The sequence below is a fragment of the Choloepus didactylus genome, chromosome 10 (genome assembly GCF_015220235.1).
Source record: "Choloepus didactylus isolate mChoDid1 chromosome 10, mChoDid1.pri, whole genome shotgun sequence".
NCBI classification, from domain to species: Eukaryota; Metazoa; Chordata; class Mammalia; order Pilosa; family Megalonychidae; genus Choloepus; species Choloepus didactylus.
Window position 1 is genome coordinate 51,016,983 of NC_051316.1, and position 17,622 is coordinate 51,034,604.

At 41.0% G+C, this 17,622-nt stretch overlaps 1 protein-coding gene and 1 long non-coding RNA gene across 3 annotated transcripts in view; one reads left to right on the forward strand and one right to left on the reverse strand.

Annotated features, from left to right (window-relative positions):
* The window catches only part of LOC119545523 (histone-arginine methyltransferase CARM1-like), a 280,411-nt gene that overhangs the window by 65,549 nt on the left and 197,240 nt on the right, over window positions 1–17,622 (reverse strand). The window lies entirely within an intron of this gene.
* LOC119545524 lies at window positions 11,115–16,821 on the forward strand. The gene is made up of 3 exons (XR_005219105.1): window positions 11,115–11,179; window positions 14,357–14,476; window positions 16,559–16,821. It is a non-coding gene; the product is annotated as an uncharacterized LOC119545524 (long non-coding RNA).

Genomic DNA, 17,622 nt, shown 5'->3' on the forward strand with positions numbered 1-17,622 from the left:
AGACAAAAACCCAGTCAAAAAATGGGCAAAAGACATGGACAGACACTTTTCTGAAGAGGAAATACAAATGGCTCAAAAACATATGAAAAAATGCTCAACTTCACTGGCTATTAGGGAAATACAAATCAAAACCACAATGAGATATCTCACACCAACCAAAATGGCCATTATCCAAAAAACAGAAAATTACAAGTACTGGAGAGGATGTGGAGAAAGAGGCACACTCATTCACTGTTGGTGGGAATGTAGAATGGTGCAACCACTCTGGAAGACAGTGTGGAGGTTCCTCAGGAAGCTAAGTATAGATCTGCCATACGACCCAGCTATTCCATTACTAGGTAGATGCTCAGAGGAACTGAAAGTTAAGACACAAATGAACATTTGTAAACCGATGTTTAATGTGGCATTATTCACAATAGTCAAGAGATGGAAGCAGCCCAAATGTCCATCAATGGATGAGTGGATAAACAAACTGTGGTATATACACATGATGGAATATTACACAGCTGTAAGACAGAACAAAGACACGGAACATATAATAACGTGGATGAACCTTGAGGACATTATGTTGAGTGAAGTTAGCCAGAAATAAAAGGACAAATACTGTATGGTCTCACTAACATGAACTAACCTTGATGAGCAAACTTTGGGAGTTAATAGCTGACAACACAGGCTACCATGAGATAGAAAGAGGGTAGAGATTGGGCATTTGATGCTGAAGGACTACAGAATGTTCAGCAGGCTTGATTGTGTAGATCCAGAAATAAATAGCATAATAGTGTGTGATGGTAGCACAATATTGTAACTACACTCAACAAAGATTTCCATGAGTAATGCTGAAAGCATGTATGACACCTGAGGTAAAGACAGAAGATAAAGACTGGGACTGTTTAACTTAGCAAGAACTGGAGTGGTCAATGAGTGTGACTAAATATACAAATATAAAACTGTTCTTGCATATGGGAGAACAAATGAATGTCAACCATGCAGAGTGTTGGAAATGGGATGGTAGTGGGGAAAAAATATAATCAAAGCAAACTGGAATCTATGGTCAACAGTAACATTGTAATATACTTCCATTAAATGTAACAAAGGCAATACACCAAAGCTCAATGAGTATGAGAGGGGGATATCAGGGAGGGACATGGGATTCTTGGTAGCGTTGTTGTTGTCTGACTCTACTACTATATTGTATTGTATGATATCTTATTTTTCTTTTTATTATCTTTTTTTTATTATTTGTTTAAAAACCAAAAACAAAGACAAACTTTTTTTTTCCATAGTAATCAATATGTTCAAATGCTGATTGTGGTGATAAATGCATAACTGTATGATGATACCATGAACAACTGATTGTCTATTGTGGATAATTATATGGTATATGAATATAACTCTATAAAAACACATCGAATGTGAATATATCTCAATAAAATGATGATTTAAAAAAAAAAAAAACACATCGAAAAATATAAACAGGGATAAAAGTGCAGGAGAAAACATGGAGAGAGGGATGTACGTATCTACTGTTGGTTAGGAGGCAGAATGGTATAGCCTTTCTGGAGGACAGTGGGGTGGTTCGACATGAAGCTAAGTTTGTGGGTGCCATAAGGTCCTGCAGCCTCTTTAGCAGGCATTTACTTGGAGGATATGAGAGCAGGGGCATGAATGGACATTTGCACACTGGTGTTTATGGAGAGAGTATGCATGATTTGCAATGGGTGGAGGTGGCCTAAGGGTACATCAACTGAGGAACAGAATAGTGAACTGTTGTGTGTTGTATACAAGGAAATATTGAGCTACTGTGAGAAGGAGTGAAGCTGTGAGACACGCAGTGAGATGAAAGGAACCTGTAGACAGTATTTTGAGTGAAGTATGCCAGAAACAAAGTCAAACTCTATAATGCCTCAACAATATGGACTAACTACAATGTGTAAACTCAGAATTGAACCTAAGAGCACAGCTTATCAGGGGAACGCTTATTGTAATGGTCCCTAGATTGTAAGCTCTTACAGCAGTCACATCTATTCCTGAATTTAATGGCTATCTCCAAATTCCAAGATGCTGCTCCCTTTGTGTATATCCCTGGAACTTTGCATACCTGGGTGACTCCTGAACTCAGAACTAGAATTCAGCAGATACGAATGTCAGTATTACCACATACAGCAACTGTTAAAAAAGCTGAAAAAGAATCAAGACTTCAACTAGAGATATGAATGGAGCAGATGTGGTTAGGACTAAGGCAAATGGGGCAAAAGGGTAAAGGACAATACTGACTGCATTTTAAAACTTCAAATTCCATGTGAGTCCAAGGGAAGAGATGTTTAGTTGGTGCAAGATCTATATTTCCTAAACAATTTAACAGTTTGTTCAAATACCATGATTACATGGAATTTTTAATAGGAAGTGAGACCTGGTAGGTTTGCATATGTTAGTGTGAAATAGCCACACATCCCAAAGTAATTTGGACAGAGAATATAAATATATATGCAGGGTCTCCCTGAGGAGCTGGGGGGAAATGCAGAGGTGTTGGGCTTCCTCACCTGGATTGTTGCTGATGTTCTCATAAACACTGAGGACTGGCGTTTTGAAGTGTCCAACCCTCTATCATGGGACCTGCCCTTATGAAGCTCATTATTGCAAAGGAGAGGCTAACCTGCTTATAATTGTGCCTAAGAGTCTTCCCCTGAGTTCATCTTTGTTGCTCAGGTGTGGCCCTTTCTCTCTAGCTAAGCCAACTTGGCAGGTGAACTCACTGCCCTTCCCTCTACGTGGGATCTGACTCCCAGAGGTGTAAATTGCCCTGGCAAGGCAGGATCTGACTCCTGGGGACGAACCTGGACCCAACATCATGGGACTGAGAATATCTTCTTGACCAAAAGGGGGATGCAAAATGAAACGAAATAAAGCTTTAGTGGCTGGCAGATTCCAACTGGAGTCAAGAGGTCACTCTGGTGGGCATTCTTATGCACTATATAGAAAACCCTTTTTAGGCTTTAATGCATTGGAATAGCTAGAATTAAATACCTGAAACTATCAAACTGCAACCCAGTAGACTCGAGTCTTGAAGAAGCTTGTATAGCAATGTAGCTTACAAGAGGTGACAGTGTGATTGTGAAAGCCTTATGGATCACACTCCCTTTATCCAATGTATGGATGGGTGAATAGAAAAATAGGGACAAAAAACTAAATGAAAAATAGGGTAGGCGGTGTTTGGGGTGTTCTTTTTACCTTTATTTTTTATTCTTATTTTCACTTTTTCTGGTACAAGGAAAATGTTCAAAAAATAGATTGGGGTGATGAATGCACAACTATATTATGGTACTGTGAACAATTGATTGTACACTTTGGATGATTGTATGGTATGTGAATATATCTCAATAAAATTGAATAAAAAATAATGCAAGTAAAAAGGTTATAGGTAAAAACAAAATGAGGAGCTTTGTTGAAACAAAATCTATGTGTCTATGAAATAATTTTGATACAGCAACATTTTGACAATTTAAAACTGAAGGAATCTCTATTTGGATTTCATTTTCCACCCCAAATCATGTGAGTATAAAAACTGGCTCAGGTTTCACCAAACCTCAAATGTTTCATCTTTTCAAATGGCTTCTCCTCAAATCTGAAATTCAGCTAATTAGCTCATCCCTGGCTTTAAGGGCGACCAGAGATTTGGGGATTTCTAGACAGGATCCACAGCCAGCTTTGCAGAGCTTTGTTGAGACAGCAGCTCAGCAAATGGAATTGCTCCTCCAGAGTGAGAGATGATAAAATGCATATGCCACAGAAATACAGCCAAGGCTTTATGAATTTTCTTCTCTCCAGATCCTTCTTAAGAAGAGGAGTATTTAGTCCAGGAAGGCTGCTCATGACAAAAGTCCTGTTTCTGCATGGTCAAGCAAGCAGTCTTATCAATGGATGGAAATGTTCATGACAATTAAAAACAGATCTAAAGAAAAAGTGTTAGCTCATGTGGAACTCCATTATGAAATGACAGTAATTAGGGATCAATAGAAAAAAACACAGCATCTGTTTCTGTTGGTTGTAAATGACCTTCTGGTAAGAAGCCCTGAGATGAAAGGTAAAGTCCATGGATGCTCTTCACCCTTTGCATTTCCTTTGTTCAATTCCTGTTTTACTTCAAGAGTTCACAAAGACGCACATGTACTAAGGTGATGCAAATCCTTGACTTTGCATGTGGGAGACACCTCTTTGCCAGAGCCATTCATAAAGTTTCTCAGTATTAAGAAGTCAAGTTGACCTCCTGGGTCCCTTGTTTCATATGGTTTGCTTGGAAAACAGGATCAGGGTCTCATTCAACCCCCAGTCCAGTTTGAGAAACAATTTAGAATATCTATTACCACCGAGCTTTAACATAATAATTAAATGCTGTATTATCAGCACCTAGAGTGAATGTAACTATTTAGCCTGAAGACAGAAGACTTAGGTTCTATAAGTTATAAAATGTGATGAAGTGAAAGCCTACAGGGGACTTCAGAGATCCATAATTCAACAACCTGACTGCATAAGGAAGGAAAAGGAAACTGAGGCCCAGGGAAGTGAAGCGACTTATTGATTTCATAAAATCAATGAGCAACCCAGTCAAGGCTAGAAGCTGAATCCACTGTGCCCCAGGCAAGTGTTTTCTCCTTGCACTGTCAGACTCCCACCTGGAGATGACCTCCCCTATTGATGGAACGAGAGGAGGAGCCGAGGTTGCTAGATCAGTCAAAATCCAGACTATGCCTCTCATATTTGCTAAATTAACAATTGCACATCTTTTCCTTGTCCTTACTTGATGCAAGATAATCCAACTACCTTTTCCTTCACTCGCTGCTACTCAGACCAGCTGAGGAAATTCTTAGGCTGATTCATCGGCCTCTGTTGAGCTGTGTTCCACATAATTTTCAAGCAAAGGAGAGAAAAGATTTCCATCAGCTAGGAAGTTGTATAAAGCTCAGAGGTTAAAACAACATCTCCCCTGAGTAATACATTTAAAAAGTCACCCAAAGCATGTTATTCAATCTGGCACCCAGATTTAAAGATTGCCAGATAGCCCACCCAGGCCTCCCAAGGAAGAAATATCACATTGCTCTTCCCTTCTTTTTCCTGCCTTTCACTGATCATATCACAACCGAGTAGAGAACCAAAGAACTGCAACATTCAATTATGCCAGTGACTGAAGGTTAAGATGCTCAGACTGAATGCTCTCTCTACATCTGGAGACAAAGCAGCATTTGTGTATGCAATACCAAAATTCCCTAAGCATTTCTAAGAAAGCAGAAAACCTTAGGGAGAAAGCAAAAAAGAGGGAACGGTTTTAATTGCTTCCCAGGGCAAGTCTTTGGGGCCCAGCTATGTGAATGGCATGATAAAGTAAAATCTACCAAATACACTATCTCACAAATGCAGGCAGACCTTCAATTCCAACCCCGGTATTACTCTGAATTGTCTCTGCCTTATAGTTTTATCAATTCAATTCCAAGATGATGCATTAGGCACAAAGTGCTCTGCTATATGCTGTGCTGTGTATGAGGTGATGACACTATAAATATGACCACAGGCCAAACCTACAACAGGCTGGTGGAGACAGACATGCACAGAGCCAAAAGGAATAACCACTGCCAGTGTGGGGCTCCCTATTACATTCCCTGCCTTACATGCTTTACATGTTGTGCTGGTTTGTATATATATTATGTTCCCCATATATACAGATTGATAATCTTTTTGATTAGGGTGTGAACTCCTGATTGGATGTTTCCACGGAGATGTGACCCACCCAACTGTGGGTAATACCTTTGATTAGATTATTCCATGTAGATATGGACCCTGCCCATTCAGGTTGGGTCTTGATTTAATCACCGGAGTCCTATAAAAGAGCTCACAAACAAAAGGACCTCAGAGCAGCTGAGAACGACCTTTTGGAGGGCAGCTGAGAGAGACATTTTGGAGATGAAAGCAGACTTTTGCTGACACGGTGGAGATGCTAGACCAGAGTTTGTTCCAGAGAAGCTAAGGGAGGACAAAATGTCCCAAGAGCAACATTTTGAAGAATGCACAGGAGCTGAGAGAGGAGCTGGAACACAACCTGGGGTCAGCAGATGCCAGCCATGTGCTTTCCCAGCTAACAGAGGTTTTCCAGATGCCACTGGCCTTCCTTCAGTGAAGGTATACTCATGTTGATGCCTTAATTTGGACAGTTTCATGGCCTTCAGACTGTAAATTTGTAACCAAATAAAGTAAAATAAAAGCCAATCCATTTCTAGTATTTTGCATAATAGCAGCATTAGCAATCCAGAATACATGTATTAATTCATTTACTCAACAAATATGCCATAAATTAAGCAACATTTTTTCCCATTTTACTAACATGGGAACTGGAATTCCAAGAGGTTTGGTAATTTTCCAAGGGTCCCTGAGCCATTAGCAATGGAGTCAGAATTCAAACTGGAGAAGTCTGATGCCGAAGTCTGCATTCTCAATCATTTCACTAACCTGTTTGTACTACTTAAGGAATTGAGCCACACACTGTACATTTCCCTAGGTAAGAGGCAGAATATGAGAGATACTTGAGTGGACATATAAACTAAGTGAGTTCCAAGAAGGATTTGATTGAGAACTTACTACTCTGGGGAGTCAAATGGAACTTAATAATCCAGTTGGATGTCTGAACAGCTAAATTCAAATGTACTGAGTTAGGGAGGTTTTACATCAAAAGTGATAATAAAATCTGGAAGGATGCAGTAGCTCATCAGCTAAATAGGGGGGCAGAAGAGCATTTGAGTTGAGAAAGCAATATGTGTAATCATGAACCAGACAAGACAGCAAGACAAGAAAGAGAAAGCCCACATTTTGAATAAATCACATAAGGTTGGGTTAATGACCATATGATGTCAGTCCTTGAGCCAGAAACTTCTAAAAGTCAGCCATGGGCTAGAGCCTGCTAATTCTGGTGTTGGCCCAGAAGGTCTCGTCACCATTTTGACCCGTCGTTTCTCGTGCTTGTCTTCTCTGGCTGCCTGACTCCCCAGATGTAAACCTCAGCTCCTGGTGACCATCTGAAGCCTGCCAAGCTTTTCACTCCCTGCTTGTGCTTCTTGGCTTTGCCCCTTGGCATTTGGGAGGGGAGTGGGCTAGGCATCTGGCAAGCAGGGACCTGGGCCAGCCAGGCCTGCCCTGGATTAGACAGTCGAGGCAGGCACAGGGGCCCGGCCACCAGCCAGGGTAAGGGGAGGGAAAAGGGTGGGAAGGGAAAAGGAAACGGAAACATGCCAGTGAACCCTTGCTACCATACAGGCAACTCTGGTTCCTGGAATGAAGTAAAGATCAAGGGACTGGTCCATTCTGGATGTCAGCTCTGGGGGTAAAACGCCCCCAGCCAATCAAGGCTCTGGGAAGTGGGGTCTCACCAAGAGATGAATCCCATATCACTGTGCCTCACTCTTGCTAAGAAGATTGAATCCCATCACTTCAGGTTGTTGCCACAAGGTTAAGTATAATCCCAGCACCTCCCACCCCTTTTCTCACAAGCTGTCATCTACCACGGTTCCAGCTGAAGACCTAAAAATGCAGTGCTGATTGAGTGGGTTGACATTCATTAACACACAATTAACCTAGTTGGTCAATCAACAAAGGAAGGGGGCAAATATTTCTTTTTCCCTGTTTTGATTGGAAAAGTAGGAGGTATTGGGTGCTGCAAGTGGGAGCAGGGGTCACAACGAAGGTGTGTGTGTGTGTGTGTGTGTGCGCACGTGTGCACGTGTGTGGCTGTGCAAGGGGAGATGATTATAGGAATGGTGCCTGGAGACACAGCAGTCAGATTTTTCAAAAATTCTGCCTAATATCGGCCTTATTTACCTTCAGGGTCATTCTGGAAGTATTTTGGTTGCACTCACACATGCAAGCCACCAGGCTTCTGAGGATTTATGAAGATTCGTTTGTGACTTCATTATAAAAGCACTTCCTTCCCTAGGGATCCATTCATCAAGCTATGACGGCAGTGTACTTCCTGCCTTTGGCCTTGCCGTGAAAGCCCTTTCAAACAAACTGTGCACAGCTGCAACGCAGAGCATGCTGCCTCGAGCACATGAATTAAATTAAACATCATTCAGTAAGCATGAGAAACAGACTGTCAAGGCATGAGGAGGAAAAGGGAAAAAATTCAGTCAATTTGTCCAGATCCTTCCTAGACATAATCTGCATATTTGGAACTATCGGGATCTGGTTAGAGTGGAACATTTCTTCATGAGAGGGGCTATGTCTTATTCTTCTTGAATATTCCCTAGCATCAGTTCCAGGACATAGCAGCACTCAGAAAATATATATTGAAGAATTTTTCACATGATATGGCCCTACAGTTGTCATCTTGTAGATGCAGTGACATTCCCAAGTAAACACCACTTTTAGGTTCAATACTGACTTACTTGATTTGCTGGTAACCTCTTGCCTAATCATTACAACTTTACATTCACCTAACTTGTAAGTAAAGTGGCTTTTTATTCAACTTGAAAGGAATAATAACAGCAATTAGCATTTGGACAATGCTTTATTGTTAATAAAATGCTTTCCCATGCTTTCTCTTATTTAGAGGATAACGAGAGGTGTGTATGTGAGCAAGACTACTGCGGATTTCACCTGTCAGGATCCTCTCTTCCTCTGGCAAACTGTTACTCCCCTGCTCCAATCCTGGGATGAGGGTGAGGCTGCCGATTACAGCTGCCTCCTCCCCCATCCAGCCACAGAAGTGGGCACGTGACCCAGTCCCTGGCAATCAGCGTTCCCCACCTCCCAACACTGATTGTTCAGGGTAGGCGCGTGACACAGCTAGGCTTTTTTCAGCGTGGGTCTGGAGGAATCAGGGATCTGACCAGATGTGATTCAGGAGCTGCCACTGGTCTTGCCCTCCATGTGTAGAAGAAAGAATCCAACATAGAGAAAAGAAGAGATAAGGTGGGGAAGCCTAGAGGGTGAGAGAAGACAACCTCATTTGAATCACTGAAGCCACTAGTCCTCTGGACTACCTGCTTATGTGAGCCAATAAATCCTGCTACCCATGCTCCCTTTTTTTTAAGTCATTGTGAGTGATCCTTTTGTGATGTGCAACCAAAAGAAGCCTGGCCAATAGGTTACAAAATTAGATTAATTTTTGGAAATGAGGAAATCAAATTGTTAGCATACTGTTCACAAATATTCACTTCCTATTCCTGGGATAAAATTATATTTTCTTGCCCCATTCACAGTCTTGGTTATGTGACTTGCTTTAGTCAATAAAATGAGCCCTAGCTATGACTGTGTCCAATGAGCAAAACATAAAGCTTTTGTTGTGATAGGCCCTAAGAAGTTGGAATCTTTAGGTACAGCAGCATAACCTTGCTGTGGTGGTTTGGAACTGCATATACCCCAGAAAATCATGCTCTTAAAGCTAATCCATTTTAGCGGGTGTAAACCTATTATAAGTAACACCTTTTGAGGTGTTACTTCAGTTAAAGTGTGACCCAGGGTGAGTCTGAATCCTCTTACTGGAGGCCTTTAAAAGAGAATGAAATTCAGACAAAGAGAAAGCCATGGAAGCAAGAAGCTGAAAGCAACAAAACCTGGAAGAGAAGGGAGAGACCAGCAGACGCCACCATGTGCCTTGCCATGTGGCAGAGGACCCAAGGATCACCGGCAGCCAGTCTTGAGGAAGAAAGCATCACACTGATGATGCCTTGATTTGGACATTTTCTCAGCCTCAAAACTGCAAGCTAATAAATTCCCATCATTTAAAGCCAACCCATTTCATGGTATCTGTTTTGAACCAAACTAAAACACTTGCCTATCCTGACCAACACACCCATTTAAATGCTGCAGTCCAAATATTAACCTAGGCTGTTTGGTTCTTCTTTACACTATACCAGGCTGTGTCTAGCAACCCTAAATTCTCCTAGTTTTACAGGGCATCTATGAAAATAAAATCATATCATTAAAAACAAAACAAAACATAAAAACATGACTTCATGGTAAACCCTGTATAGTGTCAGGATAACTGATGTAAACTAAACAACAATAACAATGACAATAATAGTAACAACAGCTAATACTAATGTCCACTAAAATGTAAACTTTAAAAGAGTAGGAACCTAGGATGTCTTGCTCACTGTTATAACCTCAGAAGTTAGCACACTGCCTGGCACACTGTAAAGCTCAATTAATATCTGTTGAGTGTTGAAGGAGTAGCTACTATTTGCCAGACACTGCGTTAAGGTTTTACCATACTTCTTTGTATTCACTCACTCAGTAGACACGTATGACACACCTCCTACGTGCAGGCACAGTTGTAAACACTGGGAAAACACAGACCAGGCACCGTGTCCCTGCTCTCATGCCACTCATAGTCTACCATGAGGTTTCTTAATCTTGGCACTATTGACATTCTAGGGCAGATAATTCCTTGTAGGGTGGAGATGGGGGCTGTTCTGTGCATTTTAGAACATTTATCAGCATCTCTGGCCTCTACCCACCAAATGTCAGTAGCACCCCTCCCCCCAACCGTGACAACCAAAAATGTCTCTGGGTATTGCTAAGTGTCCCTTGGGGGTGAGGGTGGGGGCAAAACCACCCCTGGTTATGAACCTCTGGGCTGGTCACAGGAGACAGAGAAGCAGGCCACTGGTTTGAAATATGTTAGGTATGAAAGTGCCAGAAAGAAAAGTAAAGCATGGTGAAGGAATAGAAAAGGATCCAAAAGGAGGGCTGCTTTTGAAAGAGTGGTCAGGGAAGACCTTTCTTTTAAGGTAACATTTGAAGAGAACAGAATGAAGTGAGCACTAGCCCTATAGTTCCTTGGGGCAAGAATTTTCTCATAAGTGGCAACAGTTAGAGCAAAGGTCATGAGTTGGAAGAGGGCCTGGTGATTTTGAGAATGGCCATAAGGCCAGAAAGACTGGAGAACAAGTGAGGGTGACAGGGGTGGAAACACAGTCACAGAGGGAGCAAGAGGCCAGCTGGGGATGGCTCCACAGCCCGGGGCCAAGACTGGACTCCACTCAGAGGGAGATGGGAAGCTGCCGCAGGGTTGGTAGAGAAGTATGAGTTTCTAACTTACACTGTTAAAGGAGTGCTCTGGCAGCTATGGGGAACAGAGTAAGAGGACTGAGATACAAGCAAGAAGACTAGTCAGGAGCCTACTGTGCTACTCTAGGTAAGGGGGGCTTAAACCCTGAAGGAGAGTGGTGGAGGGGGTGAGAAGTGGCTGAGTTCTGGATATATTTTGAAGACAGAGCTGACTAGATTTGTTGATGGATTGGGTATGGAGAATGACATATTGGAGAAGATCACACAATCTTTAATAAAATCAGTGTCTCATGGGAAAACTGTGTAAATGTCACCACTGATGGAGCAGTTGCTTTGATGAGAATGTTTAAACATTTACACAAAGAGAAGTTTTCAGAGATAGCACCACATGTGAAATTCATTCCCAGCACTGGGATGTCATCAATATGGTTAACTTTATATGTTAAAAAAGACCTTTAAAGGATAGTATATAGTAATTTGTAATAACATGGGGATGTCCTTGAAAATGATTATAGCAATGGGCCTTTACTGGGTACTTCATAGTAAAGAATTTGGAAGAGTTGTTCTGCTTACGGCTGAATCATGGAATTCACTAGTTTAGAAAAAGGCAAGGGCTGCAATTGTTTTGAAATTTTCTCTGATGATGAGTAGGTTTTAGAATTATTTCTACCTAGTAGGCATTTTTTTTTTTAAATAAACTTAATTTGCCCTCCCAAGGTAAAGACGACTTTTGGTAATGAATGAGAGAGTAACTATTTTTCAAAAGAAACAAAAGCATGCTATGGAAAGAATATTCTGAAAATGGTTCTTTGGGACTGTTCAATTGTTGTGTGATTTTGCTGATGAAAATGATAGAAAACGTGTCGTATCTGCAAAATTTTAAAAACTTGGAAACACAATTTTCTAACTTGTTAAAAAATCTTCCAAAGAGAATTTTAGTAACTTTAAACCTATTTCTTAAAAACGTAAAAATGCAACACCTTCTGATTAGTTTATAAGACCTTCTAATTGAAATAAAGGAGAAGAGATATGTATTAACTGAATTTCGAATACTTTGCATGATTGGAAGATTGGTTGAAAAATGAGTATAGTGATTTACTTAGCTCAATCCATTTTCGTTCCTTCATTTGAATTTACATATCTTTCTGTGCTGTTTTTCTCAGGCACAACAATCCTCATAACCAAGTATCAAAATAAACAGACACAATCAGACCTTTAAATCACATTATCACAAAATATTAAATCAATATTTTCAATTACATAACTCTATAGATTTTCATGTGTGCCATTGGTAAAAAATACGTATTTCAAAATACTGCTTAGTTCATCTTCAGTTCATCTTTCCTTCCTTTTCAATTTTTTTAATTTCCTTTTCTTGTATTATTGTACTGACTTCTGTACAATGTCGAACAGAAGTTTATTTTTGTTTTTAAAAATCATCTTTGCTGAGATATAATTTACATATAAAGAAACACATGCATTTTAAGTGTATAGTTTGATGTGTTTTAATAAATATATATACCCGTGTAGCCACGACCATAATCAGGATACAGAAAATATCCATCACCCCCAAAATTTCCTTCATGCCTCTTTACAGTCAATCCCACCCTTTCCACCCTGCTTACCACCACCCATCCTCAGGCAATCACTGATCTGCTTTTAGTTTCCACAGATTAGTTTTGCCTATATTAGAGTTTCATATGAATGGATTCATACAGTACATGCTCTTTTGTATCTGGCTTCTTTCACTCAGCATGTTTTTGAGATTCATCCATACTGTTACGTGTATCACTAGTTCATTCACTTTTATTGCTTGATAGCACTCCATTGTTTGGATAAACTGCAATTTGTTTATCAAATCATCTGTTGATGGACATTTCAGTTGTTCCCAGATTTTGATGTACAAACGTTTGTTTGGAAATATATTTTCATTTCTCTTAAATACCTACGTGTAGAACTGCTGTGTGATCGGCTGAGTGTGTAGTATAACTTTATGAGAAACTGTCCAACTGTTTTCAAAAGTTTATCATTTTACATTCCTCCCAGTAACACACGAGGGTTCCACTGGCTCTGTGTCTTCACCCGCTTGTTTGTCAGTCATTTAAATTTTACTACTTGTGCATATATAGTGGGATCTCATCATTTCAACTTTGGAAGATGTCTATAATATATATATATATAAAATATGTGAGGACAATAATATAAAAATATATATGGACAGTTTTATATATATATATATAATATATGTAATTTACAAGATATATATATATATTTTGGTGGGATAGCCAAAAATGCTTCTGATCATGATACACTATGAAAACCCTGTAGATGTATACACTCAGTAATGACCAGGTCATTGCCTTCAGTGCTTGGCACGTCAACGTTTAGGAAATGGCTTTTTTAGACACTACACTGCAGAATTTCTAAGGTTTAAAGTGTTATATTTTTAAAAGGGTTTAGGGAGGAGAGAGAACAACTTCTTGCTTTCAATTCTAAATCTGGTCCCTGTTAGAAGAGGCTGCCTGGCCCTTCGGGCAGTGGGGAGATGGAGCAGCCTGCTTGTGGTGTCTTCAGTGTTGCGTGCTTTGGTTTCATCTGTGATTGAAGTTCATGTACAGAGGGTGACCCTAAAGGAAAACACATCTCCCCTTCCAGTGGTGCCCAAGGAGATGGCTGAGTCCCAGCAGTTTCTTGGATACTTTTCTTGCCACTCACACTAAGGTTTAGGGACACTCATCTGTCATTTCACATCTTCTTGACAGATAAGCAGCAGTGCTGCTACCAAGAGACCTCAGTGGAAAGTCAAGTTCAAGGAGGTCAGATGCCCAGTAATATGCACAGCATGATAGTCTAATCAGAATTGTGAGGTATTATTGCTTTTGCCTGAGAGGAAAAGAATTTTTTTTTTTTTTTTCATTACAGGAAAGCTCTTTTCAGATAGCTATTAGGTTGTTGAAAGAGGAACTGCACAAAAGAAATGCCAGCTCCTTGTGGTCTTTCAGATCATTAAAAAGTAACCCAGGTGGCAAAATCAGTTATCATTTCCTCAGCTACAGCAGATGAAAGAGCAAGATTGGACACCAATCTGAGGCTACACGACGGCAAAACCATCAGCCCAGAGCGAAAGAGGATGCATCAATTCAATGGAAAACAAGGAGTCAACATGATTACTTGGCATTGTGCAGAGAAGCCAACCTGCTGATCTGACTGAATTTTTTGCTCTTCAGACTTTGGTCAGCTCTGGAAGAGTCTCACACAGCTAAACACGCTGAGCTTGGTTTTTGTTTTGTTTTGTTTCTTGCAGGAACTTCCACAGGCAGAAACTCTTGAGATACCCAGAAATGGATGAAAAAGGTAAAGTTGTGGGTGCAGGAAGCAAATTCACTGCTAGGACGAAGAGAGATCTCAGACATCATTGGCAATGGTTAGTAATCAACCATCGGAATGCTTTTTAGTTTCATGCCCTGGGAGAACTCAAATGGTGCCTTCTTTATTTGGCATGTTTAAATTACAGTCTGTTGCACCTTCCCTGCTCTTCTTGCCAAGAAAATGTGTGGCCTAATCACAATTCCCCTAAGATGTGTAGTTCTGGAGGCAGAAAAATGTTTTAGATCAACAAGCGCTTTCTCCAAACATGCTGCTTCTTTCTGCTAATTCCCAGAATCAAATTGGCCCTATTTAGTGCTAGGGGCAGATGGGAAACCAAAGGAACTAAAAGAAAGTGGGGAGCTGTGAGTAAAGACTTTGGCTAAAGAAAAGTAGGTTTCTGAAACCAAAAAGTGAGCTAAGAAGTTGCTGTGAATTGTGGTTTAAATGTCCAAATGACAAATTAGCCAGGGTTGGAAGTGAGGACAACTTCCCACGACAGAGGAAAGGTAACTGGATTTGGGTAAATCCCTTAACCTCTTCTTTAGGCCTCCACTGTAAAATGAAGAAATTGTACCTTGGTTTCAAAAGACTTCTTGGCCTCCAGACCCCTTCTTCAAGCAGTAAAACAGATAAAGGGCATTGCTCTCACTCTGGGGGGCTGGAGGAAGTGGGCTCGTTTCTTTTGAAAGTCCCTTGCACCACCTATTCCAATGTGCTCCGCCTGGCCCCAGTCTCCCCACTGCTGCCTGGAAATCCCCTTCCTGTGACCTATGTGCAGTGGGTTTGCAGACACATGGATGAAATGAAAATATTCATCATGGCAAGAACAACAGAGAATGTCAGGCATTGTGCTGATTTTTGTATAATTTTCTCATTTAGTTCTCATAACATCTTTATGAAGTAGTATTAATATCCACAGTTTTGTAAGTGAAGGAAATGAGGTAGAGGAAGGTCAAGTAACTTGTGGGGGGTGGTAGAATAATGACTCCCCAAAGATGTCCACGTCCTAATCCTTGAGACCTGTGAAATTGCACTTCACACGGCAAAAGGGACTTTGCAGATGTGATCAAGTTGACGATCTTGATAGGGGAGTTTATCCTGAATTATCAGGTGGGCCCACTGTAATCACAAGGTTCTTTATAAGGGTCAGGCAGAAGGGTCAGTGTCGACAGAGGAGATGTGGTGACAGAACAGAGGTTGGAATGGGGCTACCAGAAGCCAAGGGATGCCGGCAGCCTCTAGAAGCTGGCAAAGGCAAAGAATGGATTCTCTCCCAGAGCCCCCAGAGAAAACTCAGCTCTGTGATGTATTGATTTGAACCCCATAAGACCCATTTCCAACTTCTGACCTCTAGAACTGTAAGATAATAAATCTATGTCATTCTCAGCCACTGAATTTGCGGTAACTTGTTAAAGCAGCAAGAGGAAACATAAACCTGTTAACATCACATAGCTGCTAGGTCATGGAGTGGGGATGTAACCCCATTCTGACTGACTCCTGAGCCTGCACCTTCAATTCTATTCTCAACAAAGGTGTTTAGGGCTGACCTTACAGTGAAGCGAATCTTGAGTGAAGACTCTCTTTCAAGTTGTTTTCTTGCTCATCATCACCAATCCAACTACCATAAGGGCTCTTCTTTCCTGGGAGGGACTCTGTGGCAAACAACGAGGCATTTCACACAGACTGCTTTAAATAGCTCCTCTGTTAAGTACATTAAGAGCTGAATTTGGCAAAGGAGGCAGGTTTCCTTCTTACACAGCAGACCTATCACCCTGTTTAAGTGCTTCGCAACAGCTTCCTTGAGAAGAGAAAAATGATGCCTCCTGGCCTTTAGATGAACTACCTAGAGGGGTAGGCTCTCCAATGTCTCGTCAAATGCATTCACGTTTTCACTCAAAGGAAACCACTGTCTACCTGGATGGAGTTGGCGAGGGCTTGTATAACACAAGCCAAGACCCTCCTTCATGACCTAACTTCTTGGAGGTTCTGTAAAATGGGAGTGGGATTATCTTCTTGAAAACCCATGAGTTTATCCCTAGCAACATGCATCTGAAATTTTAAAACCTCAGCTCTGCAAAATCCTTATTACTTTTTCCTTAACAGATTCTTTATTGCCACTTTTTACCTTCTTTTTCAGTGCAACACTGTATGGAATTTTGTGACTCGGGCATTTGGTATCTATGGAGAAGGAGGAGGAAGAAGAAGATAGCAATAGGAGACACCTAAGAAATTGGAGAAAAATCCTAGCTTGAAGAGTTGAAATTAGGATACATTCATATGGGTAAACTACAAAGCATATGCTCTTTCTAGTGCTCAGGGTTAATAATGGCAAATAACTTTCTAATAACTGCCTTCAAAGCATTTGTGAGGAGACTATAACCCATTTACGGTGGGGAATCCCATGGGAACCTAAGTGCTTTAAACAATCTCATTATTGGCAGTAGGAGGTGAAAAAATGAAGAGAGGAGCATTTCATAATTTCTTTTCATCCTTCGGGATCCACCTCAAGTTCCACTTCTCTGAAGGCTTCCCTACTCAGTCCAGCCCTGGAGAACTGTTTGCAGTGTTGGCTCTTCTCATCTCTGCCAGCCTTTTGCACTTAGCAATCACCATTTTGTTTTAATTTCATTTGTCTGAAATCCTCTTGAAATCTACTTGAAGAGAGAGAGCATATCTACCTACGTGCTATATATCCTCACAAGGCTCAGAAAAGTATGAAGCAAATCAGATCAGGTGATGTACTTAGTTTCTAGAAAGTTTTTGCCCATACTGAAAACATTCATAACAAATTGGCCTGTGACCCTGGTCTTTCCCAAGCTTCTAGCACCATCCTGCTTGTTGCCTCACTCCAACATTTTTCCTTTGGTTTACTTTCATCTTTATCTTCCATCAGCTTCCTGTCTGTGGCTCAGAGTCAGGATCCTGGATTTTGACCTTGCAGTATGTGCTTTGGCATGTCACACAGACCCTTCCTTTCGGACGACTGGGAAGGTTGACAGCTGATGGTCATGTTCCGGGAACTGCCCTCAGCCTAAGAGAGCCACTTGACCTAATGTCACACCCGTTCCTGGGGGGCCACTCAAAAAAGGTAGATAAAGGCCATCACCTGAAGGTGGTTCAATTCTGAAGTGCTGCCCCGGCTCCAGAACTCCCTGTGGAATTGGCCAAAGCCTTCATTCTTCATTATGACAATATTGCAGT